This window comes from Coloeus monedula (assembly GCF_965178545.1).
Source record: "Coloeus monedula genome assembly, chromosome: 2".
Classification (NCBI taxonomy): Eukaryota; Metazoa; Chordata; class Aves; order Passeriformes; family Corvidae; genus Coloeus; species Coloeus monedula.
This window is the reverse complement of record NC_138782.1, coordinates 74,654,921-74,668,788: the sequence shown is the minus strand read 5'-3', so window position 1 is coordinate 74,668,788 and position 13,868 is coordinate 74,654,921. Positions and strand designations below refer to the sequence as shown.

Sequence of the window (13,868 nt, the reverse complement as noted above, 5' to 3'; positions counted from 1 at the left end):
GTACAGGAAATTCTGGGGGTTGTTGGTGGTGAGTGTCTGGTCACCTGTCTGGGCCACAGGTCCCTGTGTGATTTGTTATGGAAAGGATCAGTGCCCATTCCCGTCCTCTTGCCTGGTTCTCAGACTTGGGTGCCTGCCCCCGCAAAGCTCAACCTGCAGCTGGCACTGCAGCTGCACACTGAGCTACCTGCACTGAATGTATTCCTTAACAAAACTAATGTAATGGAATTTATTTAGGTTCACAGGCACGGAGAGCTTCTTTCAGGAAAAGGGGAAATGGTGGGTGTTGCAAGAAATCTGTTCAGCAGTAAAATACTGATGGTTCGCCGGATGTGGCTTGGTGACATGCCAGTTTTCATTACAATCCGTGGAATATTCTGCAGCCTCCAGTAAATCCCTGTCCCTGGTAGCACAAATAGTGACTGCAGTGGTGTTTGGCACCTACAGCCACAGAGAGCAGCAGCAGGGTGTGTAATCTGGGCCATTGCAGTGTCTCCCTGCTCCATCAGTGAGGGCTAATTGCACCAGCAAAGATATATAGTACAGTCAGGACTCCCTTCTCATTTGTTAACACCGCATTCCCTGTGCTGGTTGCAGGGTTGGAAACGTTACTTCCCTTGATCACCAGCAGTATTTATTTACTTTCTTCAGTGGAACACAACCATTATTCTTTGCTCTCAGCATGTGCTGACACATTTAAAAGATACACTAATAAGAATAGAGGACAACTATCACATTCATGGACTAATAACCAGCATATACAATAACTCAGAAGTCAAATGAATATTTAAAATCTTTACATGCTCCTAGGTCCTCCTAGTGGGGATCCCCCTACCCACCCCTGAGGTATGGATTGTATGTCCCTCAGCAGCGATATCTTTATTGCAGACCCCAGTGTTACCTTTGGAGCTTGAAAGATTCCCTTAATAAATGTATGCATGCTTCTACCTAGGGGTAGTGATTTGATCTAGTGAGAAGGGCACTATTTGGCTGTATCCTTTTTATTAAATTTTAGGAGAGCTGTGGTTAACCCTTCCTTTCCTACCTCTCTGAAGCTCCTCGTAGCTGCTTATTTCAACACAGTGCTAGAAGACTTGCACGTTTATGTGCTTACTCTGTAGTCAAAGAAAGGCTGGTTCTTAGCATCTACTTCTGCTTGCCTGGACCATCCAGGCTGCAGCAATGCTGCCTCTTCAAGGTCCCAACCCCAAGAGGAGATTAGTATCATTCAAAGCCAGAGCTTAAACCTGAGGGAGTTCTGGCTTCACCAAGTTGGGTATTTTTGCCTGTTGACGTGATTATTCATGACATCACTTCACAGATAGTATTTGAGAGAGAAAGTGGGCAAACTGAACAAGCTTCATGGGAAAGACAAGGACTCTTTATCATTCGGTTACTGTCCTCAGCCCTTTGTATTCTCTAAATGTCAATAACTGCCACTGTGATTATCCTCAGGAATAACCACTTTCCCTTTCATCCTGAGTTTTACATATTTCTTTGCCTCAATGTAAGGGTTGTCTTACAGGAAAGTTTTCAGGTTGCCAGGCAAGATTAATCTGACCCAATACAGACATTTGGAACAAAGATGCAGCTGAGCTAATTGTCTAAACTCTCTTTAAAATCGACCTAGAGAAGCAGGCACTTCAAAGAGACAGCTGAGCTCATCCCAGAGTCAACAACTAAGACAGCTCAGATGAATTGTGCCCTAGGAGTGCCTATTTCTGCCTGCAATGAGGGAAACCTAGGGTGACCAGCACAGACATAGATGTCCACACAGACGTTGGAAGTTAAGAAGCCCAGCCTAGGTGTCTGCCGTACCTCTGGGGCTTGTGCAGTAGCATAGCACATCATGGTGGTGGTTATTAGTCTGTGCTCATCCCCTCGTTCCTCCAGAAAAAGAAAAGAAGTAGCCTCTGTGCAGAAGAGATGGGAGACCAGGGTCCTATTCCGAATACTCTGCAGAAATAAACAGCGTGGTAACCATCTCATTCCAGTGGGTACCTCAGTGAAATGAGGGTGGGTTTTGAGCGTCTCAAGGCACGCACAAGTGATTTGCACAACTCTGATGACTGATTTGAGGTGAGGACTCTCTGGTTTCATGCAGAGCCCTCTTGCTATTTCGCTATTGCTGGTCATAGCCAGTCCAGGGGAGAAAAAGGGCTCTGCCTTAGATTTCTGCCCTCCCTGCCTGTGAGGACTGAGCAGGGCTCAGAGCCTGTCTGTGTCTGTGCAGAGAGGGCAACAGGGGGAGGAAACACCCGTGCAGCCTCTTGCACTGCAGCCCTGACCTCTGCCGTGCCCATGGGTTAGTTCCTCCTGCCTGGGCCTGGGGAAACAGGGGGATAAAACCCTACTCCTTAGGCAATCCAGTTGTGGGGACGACCCCTTGAGACAGACTCCTAACCTCATAGAAATGCTAATAAAGTGCAAAGAGGGTAGAAGCTTCACTAACAGATGTGTTGATTTGGGCCCTTGGAGGTTTGTATTGATTGCGCTGGTCACACTAACCTGGGAGAAAAAAAGTCCAACCAATTGTCTTTTTTGCTCTTGCTTCTCATCTACTCTAATTGGAAAATCTGAGCATATTGCCCTAATGTGCAACTTTTCCTGGATTTTATTTCCCATCAAATTGTGTGACAAGAAGGAAATTAGCCAAATATTTTTACACTAGAGTTCTGGACAGACAGATTGAATTCATGTAATAGCAACATGGACTCTCTAAAAAGGAATCAATGCAAGCGTGACCTTTTTGGGCAAGTTGCCAATCTCTGGATTATTTAATGTACCAATTACTTGATTATTGAAAGTGCTAATCAGCAACATAATCCTTGATGTTAAAGTTTAGTTTCTCCATCAGGACATGGACTGTCAAGCTGTTCTAGCTTGATGCAATTTGAAGAACTATCAAAAGATGTCTCGGTGCCAAAGTCCTGCTATGATAAAGGAATGAAGCTAGGAAGAATATTCTGTTGAGTGTTACATTTTCAAGTTTGAGCAATGTGCCTTTCTAAAATTAGCAGTGTTAGTGTTGCCTGCCTACATGCTTTATGCCCTGGCGGGATCAGTTTTAACCCGCCAGCTTTGATGTCAAGGTTTCCTAAAGCAAAGAAATGAAAACACTGAGGTCTGCTTGGATTTAAAATGATGGTTATGTTAAACTGAATGAGAAAATGAAGTGGCACATGCTAAACTCAAAACTAGCTTCTGTATGTGTGTGTGTGTGTTGAGTAATCCTGTGTTGGGGACAGAGGGGTAAGGAAAGGAAGGAGTTTTTTTGCTTGTGTCAGCAGAGTTTCTTCCAGAAGTAAAGGAAATAGTAGGTGTATGGCCACCTACAGAGCCAACGTGTATGTCCTGGGGTCAGCATCTGCTGAATGAAAGGCCCAAACCTTCAGCTGTCTAGTTCATGCATTCTACTCGTAAAAATATACAGCATGCAGAACACTCAGTTCAGAGCAGAAGTAATATATATCCCACTTCGAGCTCCTCTGCCCATAATGGTCCAGCACAAGATTTCCTGCTCATGTCTGAATTCCTGAGGCAAGGGACATAGCTATTAACCTCCTTTTTCTAGCCTAAGAAATTTTATTTCTCCTCTGTCTCTGTGGTGTCTATCTATCAACATCTTACCTCTGCCCAGCTTGCTATGATCAGGACAAAATTTGACCTTAAAGATACACTTGAAAACAGATTTTCTATATTTGAACACATTTCTATGCTAGTCATCTTTGTTGACACGGTATTGCGGGCCAGAGCCTTAGCTAATTTTAACTGGATATAGTTCCACTGATGCCAAACTAATTTAAATCTGCAGAGTAATTGGACTCATACACTTAACACCTACTCTTCTGCTTCAGAAGTTTTCCTTCACCTGGCTTCTTCTGAGCCTACAGAAATTTTCCATTTATCCAAAGGGGGAGAGGAGAGACTTTTACCACCACAAAGCCTTAAACACATTTGCTTGGAACTGAAGCTTTGCCCTCGAGAGCTGTCTGACTCTGGCAGTGTGATCTTATGTTTCAAAATTGCCTGTATACCTTCTCAGGTATATCAAATCAGAAAAAGGATTTCCCAGAGAAAAAAAAAAAAAAAGGAAAGAAAAAAAGGGTTCTCAAAATAGTGAAGTATAAAATGACATACTTCCAGGGTAGCTTTCAGCTCCCACATCTTGCTGCCGGGGTGTGGGAGTGCTAACTTCCGTCTCAGTAGCAGTAAATAGCAGGCTCGTGGTACGCTGCCATAGATCACTGCACACTCTGAATCAAAGGAGCAAGTGCTGATTTCTGATGGGCTCCTCCTGCTTTTCTATAAAACCTTCTAGGGCATATGTTTCAAATATGAAATCTGATTCTTGAACTCAGTTTAGAAAATAACTATACCTCGTCTGATTTGTAAAGGTAGTAAGCATCTAGGGCTGTTGGCAAACAAAACACACAGCCAGAACTTCAGACAGCAAAAAAAGGCATAGCTCAACTGACAGACCCACAGAAATATGCAGAACCTGTGACACCTACATACTGTAGTCTACCTGACAGCTCCCAGAACCTCAGACCACTGATTTCAGAGATCATTTTACTGCTTATTTTCCACTATTAGTTTCAATTGTCTTATGAAATTTAAATTATTTGAACGGAAATACGCATCCAATCCACGCTGTTCCCTAAGTTGGTACAACCCACATTCATATTGAAACAATGAGTTACTCATAATTCTTTGCCAGGCTTTAAAGACTGATCAGGTGCTTTCATACATACAAGGTCTAATGTTCCTCGTATTTAAGTTGGTTCAAAGCAGGTTTGGCTGCACTCAAAAGTGTTAAGTGTGAAACAGCCGTATGTGGAGACTTGAGCTCTTCATCAGACTGTACTTGTGCTGTCGAGCTACCGAAGTCAGTGGTGCAGGGAGATTTTATGGGGGCAGGGAGGAAAGCGCAACTCATAATTAAATACAGAGTCCCTAACAACAAAGACCACAGTAAAACAGACTCTTGTAAAAACACTTGTATAAACATCATCTAGACAACGACTGCCTTGACATGCAGGGGCCAAGATGCTGGATGGTATGTGTCTGATTGCCACTGAAACCTGATGAGGAGCTAAGCACCTCACAGCCTTTGTGAAGCTTGACCCTGAAACACCATGCCGAACTTCAGTGCGGAGCAGTGAGCTCTGAACAACCGTGAGGAGCTTATAAACTACCTTTCGGTATTACGAGCAATACCTGAAAGTGGGAGAGAAGGTGCAAAACACTTTTGAGGACTGTGGTTGTGAAAAAGTTGGACATACTCAAGCAGTGAGCCATAGATTTTAAGATAAAATTAAACTCTTGTTAAAAAAGCACAGTGGAAGATTGAAACAAAGTAGAAACAAAGCTCTTTGAGCAAGAAGTCAGGAGGAAATCAATGGCAAGCAAGACTTTCTGAAGCAATTTTTGTTTCCAGATTACCTGCTGAGTCTCTCCTGTGTATTTTTAGGTCCTATAAAGGTAAGCATGTTTCTGGGTGCCTCTGCCAGTCAAGGCCTCACAGCTGAGACCTACTAATCATGACCTTATTTACATTATTTTGATAACGAGCTGCACTGCACTCACAGGACTGAAAGTTGTGTTTGGAAACGTGTGTGATCATCTCGTGAGAGCCATGAATCGAAGTAACCTCTAACATTCTGCAGAACCCTCAACTATTTAATGTTTGCTTCTACCATGAAAATTACAGCTGATTAAATATCTGGGCTTGATCCTGCTCAGTACTGCGTGCACTCAGCGTTCGGTGCCTCTAATGCAAGTTGAAGGCCCTCGGCACGTTAGAGATCGAGGTCCTGCCTCTGACTCCTTTGCATGGCTTTACTTCCCCAGACACAACTTTGGTATTTGAAGAGAATGGTATTCCTGTACAACATGTGCCTCAATTTGTAATGATATCCACCCTGCAGCTGGCTTGCTTTTCCAAGAGTTTCTGAAACATTGCTGCCTCAAATTTGAGCCAACCTTCAATAGCAAATTATCTAAAGGCAAAGAGGCTGAACTGCGTTTGCTGAGAGGACACCCATACTCCCTGCTGTGCTCCATCTTCCAGTCCCAGTTTTGGACTTTCATGTTGTGTAATGTAATCATCTTCTATGAAGGCAGATATTAAAAAAAAAAAAAAAAAAGTGGTTTAGGGATTGGGTAGTGTTGAGTGAAATAACTATGGAGTTCTGACCTCTCTGGAAAGATCTGCATCCCATCATCAGGCGATTGATATTGAAACCTATGGTTAGAGCAATTTTCAGCCATTTATTTGGAGCCCACGTGGTTAAATGTAAAACTTTGTGTTGCCTGCTTATGCTCCAAATATTTATAAGCCTTCCTTGAACCACTTGTGCTGCCACTTCTAAGTTCCTTATCCAAAAAGAGGAGAAAAAAATGCTCTTACCCACAGGAATTCTCCAACTGAGAGAATCTTGAACATGACTAGAAAAGATACATGATTAAGTCATTGAAAATTTGAATTCTGACCCTAAATTTCAAAGTTCAGTTAAAATGCAAATTCAGTTTCATTTGAAGCAGTTTACCAAATATTGCTGAAATTGTTATCTTGGTGGTAAAAATATTGTTCCTGTCTTCTTGAGGTGGGAAATAGAGAAAATCTAAAGCAGTATTTGGGCCCAGTGCAGGTTTTTCAGTGCCCAGCAGTGCTGGGCGTAAGGGAGATGCCCTAAGGGGCCTGGCACTGCACTGAGGTCAATGCTCAGTCTCACCCACTTGCTCCTTATGTGTTCTGGGTGGGTTTTTCTTCTTCATTCTCCCACAATATAATCCACTTGACATTTTTGCCACCTGAGCATGCTCCCGTGCTTTTGGATGAGCATCTGCTCTTGCTTAGACTTGAAAAGAATGAGGGCTGTGAAAACCAGGGAGAAACCCTGTGGGGACCGTATCAGGCATGCAGTCCTGGACGGTTATGGGCAGTGGAGTTGTTCATGGGAAAATGGGAAAGTGTTGATTGCTTCCTGATACTGGATGCTGAAACTTTTCACTAAGAAGGTTCATTGCTGCTTCAGAAAGTTTTGTTATGATTGTTATAATTTTGTGGCCCACAGTAACATTTCAGGTTAAAAAGCCAGGCCCAGGTATGGCCCGGGTGAGGAGGAGAACTCTCAGAGGGAGGTACAGGCTGTGGCTCAGCAAGATACCCATCCTCACCATCCTGCATACCACTACCAACAGTTAAACTGCCTTTCTCTGGATATATAACTGGTTTTACTGGAGAGATCAGGTTGAATAAGAAAATTGAGAAGAAGAACCTTGGAATAGCCAAAAGCATAGTGGTTTAGGCCCACAAGAGACAGCTGAAGTGCAAGTTAAAGTTCCTATTCTGATTCAGAGAAAATTGGAGGTTTAAAGAAGGGTAATCACATCACAGTGGTTGCCTGTTTTCAGGAAAGGAGAGTAGAAACTGTCTGGATTTGGTTTACCTTTTTCAGTTTTGGAATTTTTTTTTTGTTTGGTTCGTTTTTTTGGTGTGGTTTTTTTTGTTTTGTTTTGGCTTTTTTTTGGGGAGGGGGTGTTGTTGTTGTGGTTGGTTTTTGAGGAGGGGGAGGGTGTTTTGTTTGTTTGTTATTTTTTTTTAAATACCTTGCAGAAGTCCAACTTTATCCCAGCTTAGAATGGGAGAACTTGTTGAAGATCTGGCTGGTTTTTTTCAGAGGAAAATCGTGTCTTCTGTCACATCTGCACACTAGTGGGGCAAAGCACACTATTTACAAGGCTGGAAAACACACTGGTGCTGCATTAGCTGGGGGACACTGGGCTGCCTTGTTGTTGTGGAGATATACCCAGTTACCCCAGTGTAAGTCAGGACTGGTCCTGGCAGGCTCTGTGGACACTTCCAATGTAGAGATTAGAAGTCCAGAACTGTGATGGCATGTTCCTCTTTGCATGATCCATGTACATACCTCAGAGTCCCCCAAAATATAAACCAGAGACCCACTGTCAGTAATAGCCTGGAGAAAATGGTGCAACAAGTTGGGGGTGTCCTTACCACTTCTTCTGCCTAGGCATAAAAGTCAAATCACAGGGCTCTTCCCCAGTGCACTCCCTGAAGTCACAATGTCTGCTCAGACTGCAGCTCATGTTTCAGTAGAAGGGAGAGCCTGAGTTCCACAGGTGACCCAAAGCTGAGGAGGATCTTTGGCTTACAAGGTCAGAGCAGAAGGAAATCACTATCTTTGAAATCCAGAGGTGGTGCTTAAGGACGCTGCTTGTTTTCCCATTTGTGCTAAAGGTCCTCCCTGTCTTTTGCAATATGGCATCCCTTCAGTTAGCTCATGGAAAGACAAATCACAGAGTATTCAAAGGGGAAGGTTTTAATGAAGAAGCTTGAACTGCTTTAAGAATTGTGAAAAAAAAAAAAAGAAAAAGAAAAAATTACAGAACTATTACAAGTAACAGATGATTCCCGAGTGTTTCCAGGGCTGAGCTTGCTCCCATGCTGACTTTAGCTGCACTCTTGTGGTTTATCTTCAGAGCAGTTTCCCTGAGAAAATACTTGCAGTGCCTTTACTCTAGAGCCATGCATGTCCCAGATGAGCTAGGCCTCTTTTAGCACATCAGCATTCATTGTCTGGGTGAATTAAGTGCTGTGCTATATTATGGGAACTCTGCCATGCCAGTCCACATCAATGATTTTTTCAGCCTTCCCCACCCAGTCTCTAATTTTTCCTGAACAATAAGATGTGAATCTGGAGACAGAAATGTTCAATGGGGCATAGAATGACAGGGAAGCAACCATGGAAAAAACTGTGTGTGTGTCTGGATGTGTGCATGAGTCCAAAGGCATGTCAATGACATGGCCCCTCTGAGGGGACAGGACATGACTGGGGAGGCCATCACTGCCAGCAGGAGCATGCTGCCATGCTTGTCTCCTGGGGCAGTGCTGGGAGTAGACACACAGGGATCAGTGCTTGGGGGTGGGGGAGCAGAAGGACATATCCCCACAGCTGAGCCACCCAGCTCCTCAGCATGGAGGGGCAGGGAGGTGATGCTTCTAGCATTTGGCTCTGCCAAGCAGGGCCAAGCTTACCACCACAGGACAAAGGGCTGTAGCTCTGCAACAGCACCTGGAAAGAGCTGGATAACTGCAGAGAGGGAACAGAGAGCGGGGAGGCTTTGCCTTAGCTGCCAAATTGACCTGCCGTGCTCTAATTCTGTGCTGCTCTGAGCAAGGACTTAAATCCTCACGTGTCAGGCATCAACCAAAGAGGAAGCTCTGTGTGGGTGAGTGCAGCCTGTGCCACAGCTGCCAATGGCTCAGGTTTTGACTAACAGCCACACAGCACCAGGAGAGAGTGCAGCTCTCACTTACTGCATGGAATCACTGCATCACTATCTGAGCCCACAGATGAACCTCCAAGCACCTGCTATAGCTGGGTCATCATCCAATTGAGTTATTCTCCTTCCCCGCCCCCCCCTTTAACAATAGGGCAGAAACGATCCTTCTTACTTGTTCTCTTTCCCTCATCTTTTCCATGCTGTCTCCTGGGTTTGAACTACAGCCTGCCTCTAACTTCTAGGTGGTCTTCCAATCCAGGATCAGCCCAGCCCTACTTGACTTTGGAAAGCAAGCAAAACCCAGTGTGCTTACCTCAGCACAACTCACATAAGCTCAACTCTATGGCTTTATCCTGATGAAAATTCTTTTGTGGTTGATGCAATTTTTCTATCTGATCAGCAATATTTGATGTGTGTTGAAGGCAGGTTCAGCTAGGGTGAAGAGCATATGTCGATCTCCTAAAAAGTAATTTGGGGTTTTTTGGGGGGAGATATAAATAGCTGACTTTATTGTGCTGGTCATGCACGCTAGTGCTGGCACGAGGTGCATAGCATTGAGCTCTGAAGCAGTGATGACTAGCGTGTTCTCATTTCTTTATAGAACTTTGCCTGCTATGCCTGATACAGATTTTTATTTTGTAACTTGATTGCTACAAAGATGCATTCATCAAACGCAATTACTGCCAGATGAGCCAGTGACCAGGGAAGGTCCTTCTTGCCATTCAGCACAATGGCCACTGAGTCCATTGGCAGCAGGGGAAAATAGACAGAACTTACACAGCAAGCTGACCACTCCAGGCAGAAAGCATCCTGAGCCACTGAACTTCTTTATGCCTCCCCTTGCAAATCTCTTATTGGTCTGTGCCATGTACCATGAGACTGGTTAGTGAGGGATGGAAATTAATTTCCATTGATGTATGGAAAGAGAGTAGAGTGAGGTTTCATACAGACATTACAGGTTTAATTTGCTCTGCTTCCCTTTTTACACCAAGACTTCAAGCCAAAAAATGTGACAGAAAACAGCTGTGTACTTCACCTTAGTAGGTGGATACATCCCAATTCTCAGTCTAGTTCTTGTTCACAGCTCTCTGTAGACACAAAGAAGCTCATCTCACTGGGCACGTTGCCTGAAAGCACAAACGTTACTCCTTAACCTAGATGTGGTGGCCTCCATGCCATGGAAGTTTATGCTGGTCGACATATTCAATGTGCCTTCCAGTCTCTGCTTTGAGGAGGGTGGAGGTTTGGCAAGGGGATACAGGCACATTTTTGAGAGGGATTGCAGAGGAGCCAGAGTGAAGGGGAGATTGTGGAGCAGACGGAGAAGGAAAATGTACCCCAGCACCAGAACAAGGCTGATCAGTACTGCTGAGTTTCAGGCCAAATCTGTAGGGGACAGCAGATCCCATCCAAGGAGATAGAGTCCAAAGCTCACTGTGCAGGGAGAGAGAGGGGACAATCTCTGCTAGGTAGCTTACATGGTCAGCTGACAAGGGGAGCAGAAGCACATGAAGCAATGGTGTAACTCCCAGTAGCCCCTAGAAAAACTAAGACTCAGGAGCTTTTAACTGCCCGGGTGTTGTTGAGAATGAACTATAATTATATCAGTTTCCACCTTTTTATCACAGGAATTCCTTCGTCTTCCACTCCAGCAACCTTGAACGCTGCGTGTCCCGATGGCCCTTGAGGCACAAGGGGCAGGCGAGGCTGAAGTGGTGGACTTGTGCCTCAGCCTGACTGCCTGCCCACTGTGAGGCTGTGTGGGAATTGAGCTCAGGCAGTGCCCAGCCTGCCTGCAGTGAGCCTCCTGCCGCTCACCCTGACCCCCTCTGCTTGTCTGCTTTGCAGGAGCACTCGCTGACAGGGTACCTTGCATGGAGAAAGGGAGCAGAGCAAACCACGTCACTCCACCGAATGACACCAGCTGGTCCGCTCACCACCCCCTCTGGCTGAAAGTCCAGCAAAGAAAGCAGCTTCCTGTCATGAAGCCCCTCCGAGGAAGTCTCGGTCCCACGGGTGCCTTTGACCCAGAAGACAGCACATCATGGATCCACACAGTGTGCTCAGCATTCCTGCGACCACCCCTCTTCTCCTCTTGGAACGCTTTTTCCTCTTGGTTTCTTGCTGGGGGGGATTTTTCACCCGGGTTTCAAAAACCACACGGACCAACATAGGTACTTTTCCCTCACTGACTTCGGAGTTCAGATATTTGAGATTGGACAATGATACGGATTTTTTTTTAATTTTTTTTTCCTTTGAAAAACTGCTGTGGTTTTGCTGCTACACTAAGAATCGTGATTTGCATTGTATGGTTTTGGACCTATTCAAGTTTTGATGGGGGAAAGGGGTAATACTGGAGTAGCAACGCTTCAGAGTCATCTCTGTCCTACCCATGATGCACTTTTAAATGAAGAGTTAGAATATTTTATTGGCTAATATACTTTTCTTGTTATTTTTACAAAGGCCACCTTTATCCTTTCTAATGCCATATTTTCAGTGTTACACTTTTATGGCTTTTAATTTTTGATTTGACAGATGTAAGAAGCAGCATGAATAGTTTATACTGTGGTTTTTCAGAGACTGAATGCCAAGAGTACTCAGTAAATGTTTATTCTTCTCAGCTTTCTCTTTAAATTCCCCTAAATAGCGCCCCATTTGGGAACAGAGCAAGAGTGTTGAACTAAAGACCAAAATTCCCTCAAGGTGTAAAATAATCTGAGGGGAATATTTGCTGGGCGTCACGAAAGACTTGGATGAAATTTCAACCCTGATGGTTTTCAGTGATCCAGGAAGGCAGTGAGACAATCTCTCCATATGCATAGCCCTTTCATGATAATTAGAATGGTATGGACAAACCAATGAAAACAAGGGTAAAGTGAGAAAGATCCCCCATGATTCTGTTTCACTGTTTGCTTTCTCCTGTCATGGTTAAGAGAAATGTGCAATTTGATCCTCAATCAGTGGGTGGAGGATAACAGGGTAGAATTTACTTGTGTGCACTTGTACAGTTGTAGCCAAGAGTCCAAAAGTACACTAGAGCATGTTATACTGGCACTGAATTGGTAAGAGAGTTGTGGAGTATCCCATTCTGACAAATAAAAAAGAAAAAAAAGAAAAGAAAAAAAAATACAAAAACCCATAAAAACCCCACAAAAAATCAAAAAGAAAGAAAAAAACTTAAAAAAAATTTCAGATCACCTTGTGATTCAGTGTAACTGTTTACTAACTCGAATAAAGCAATTGTTCACTCTTGAGTGTTCAGAGTACACCTTTTCTATAAGGCTGCTGCGAGGAAGACAGGAGCAGTTTGCAGGAGCAGAGGCTCTGTGTCAGTGGTGTTGGGAGCAGGGCAGCAGGGTCAGTTGAACCAGAGCCTTGTAGTGATGGTGCACTATGAGCACTATGTATATACTGTATTTCTATATTTTCCTTTGTACAGATTCACTTAAGTCAAGCTACTGTTTTACAGGTGCTCCTTATTTATTAGAGCTGTGAAAGCTTGGAAATCACACCGGGCGAGTAAGCTCGCTTTTTAAAAAAAACAAACAAACAAACAAAAAAACCAACAAAAAAAAAGGGGATGGGGGGGGGGGGGGAATCCAACAACTCCTGAGTCTAGGGAGAGAGCTCAAAGACATTTTGATGAAACATCTTCAAGAGAGCAAGAATTTGAAGCACCCTTAGTGTGCTCTGCTTTCCTTTTGGTCTTGCAGCGCTTTTCTCTCTCCCTGACTGGTGTCAGATTTATTAAAACAAAATAAATCTCCAAGAAAAAAAAATGCACTTAAATGTGCTGTTGTTTTATTTTTCTTTTTTTTTTTCCCCCCTCTTTGTGCATGCAGTTATTCATTTCTCTACCTGCCTGGTCACAGACAAAAAGACCCCTGAGTCTGAAGCCACAGAAAAATATGTGTAAGTTGTTCTTGAAAGCTGTATCTATGTCCCTTCCATCTTCGTGCCTCCCTTGACACTTCTCAGTTTCTGCAGTGTTTAAGGCATGGGGAGAAAAATCCCTGCACTTAGCACAGTGCAGAGTTAGGTCCTGATCTTGGAGAAGATCCCTGGGTAGATGCAGTGGCTGCAGCTTCATTGATTTTGAGAGGATCTGTGCAAGCACAGAAGCCTCATGCTGCATCTGGGGCAGCGTACAGAGGGTATTCTGCCTGCCTTTTGTGAGGATGGGGCTTTTCTGTGCATGGACTCCCCCTGAAACCTGAGGTTCTTCAAAGGACCAAACTCCTCCCAAGTGCCCCCAGGCCTCTGCAACTGCTATCTCACACAGTAGCATTTGCTTCCCAGCTCTTGGCCAGCACAGCCAGCACTGCTGATGGAGGGCTTGGAAATGTCCGGTGAGTGCTGGAACTGTTTGACTGATTTCATTACCCAGCTATGTAAGGCAAACAACAGCAGCCTAAGCGTGCCTGCTTGGAAGGGCACATAGAGTAAAGCTTGTCTCCCCAGTAAACAGCTTGCTGCATCTCTATTTATTCATCTGAACTTGGCTGTAAAACGAAGGCCGTGTGTATTGATCTTGATTTTGTCAGTGGTCCAGAATTGTT

General features: G+C 44.3%; 1 protein-coding gene across 3 annotated transcripts in view; it reads left to right on the top strand.

The window, feature by feature from the left end:
- SOBP (sine oculis binding protein homolog) overlaps positions 1 to 11,270 on the top strand; it is a 112,138-nt gene extending 100,868 nt beyond the window's left edge. For 2 of the 3 annotated variants that reach the window (XM_082302538.1, XM_082302536.1), the window contains 2 exons: positions 5,441 to 5,484; positions 11,158 to 11,266. The gene's annotated coding sequence lies outside the window, so the exon portion shown is untranslated. Of the gene's footprint in view, positions 1 to 5,440; positions 5,485 to 11,157 lie in introns of all 3 variants that reach the window. The other variant, XM_082302537.1, reaches the window with a different exon arrangement.
- The last annotated feature ends 2,598 nt before the right edge of the window (positions 11,271 to 13,868 follow it).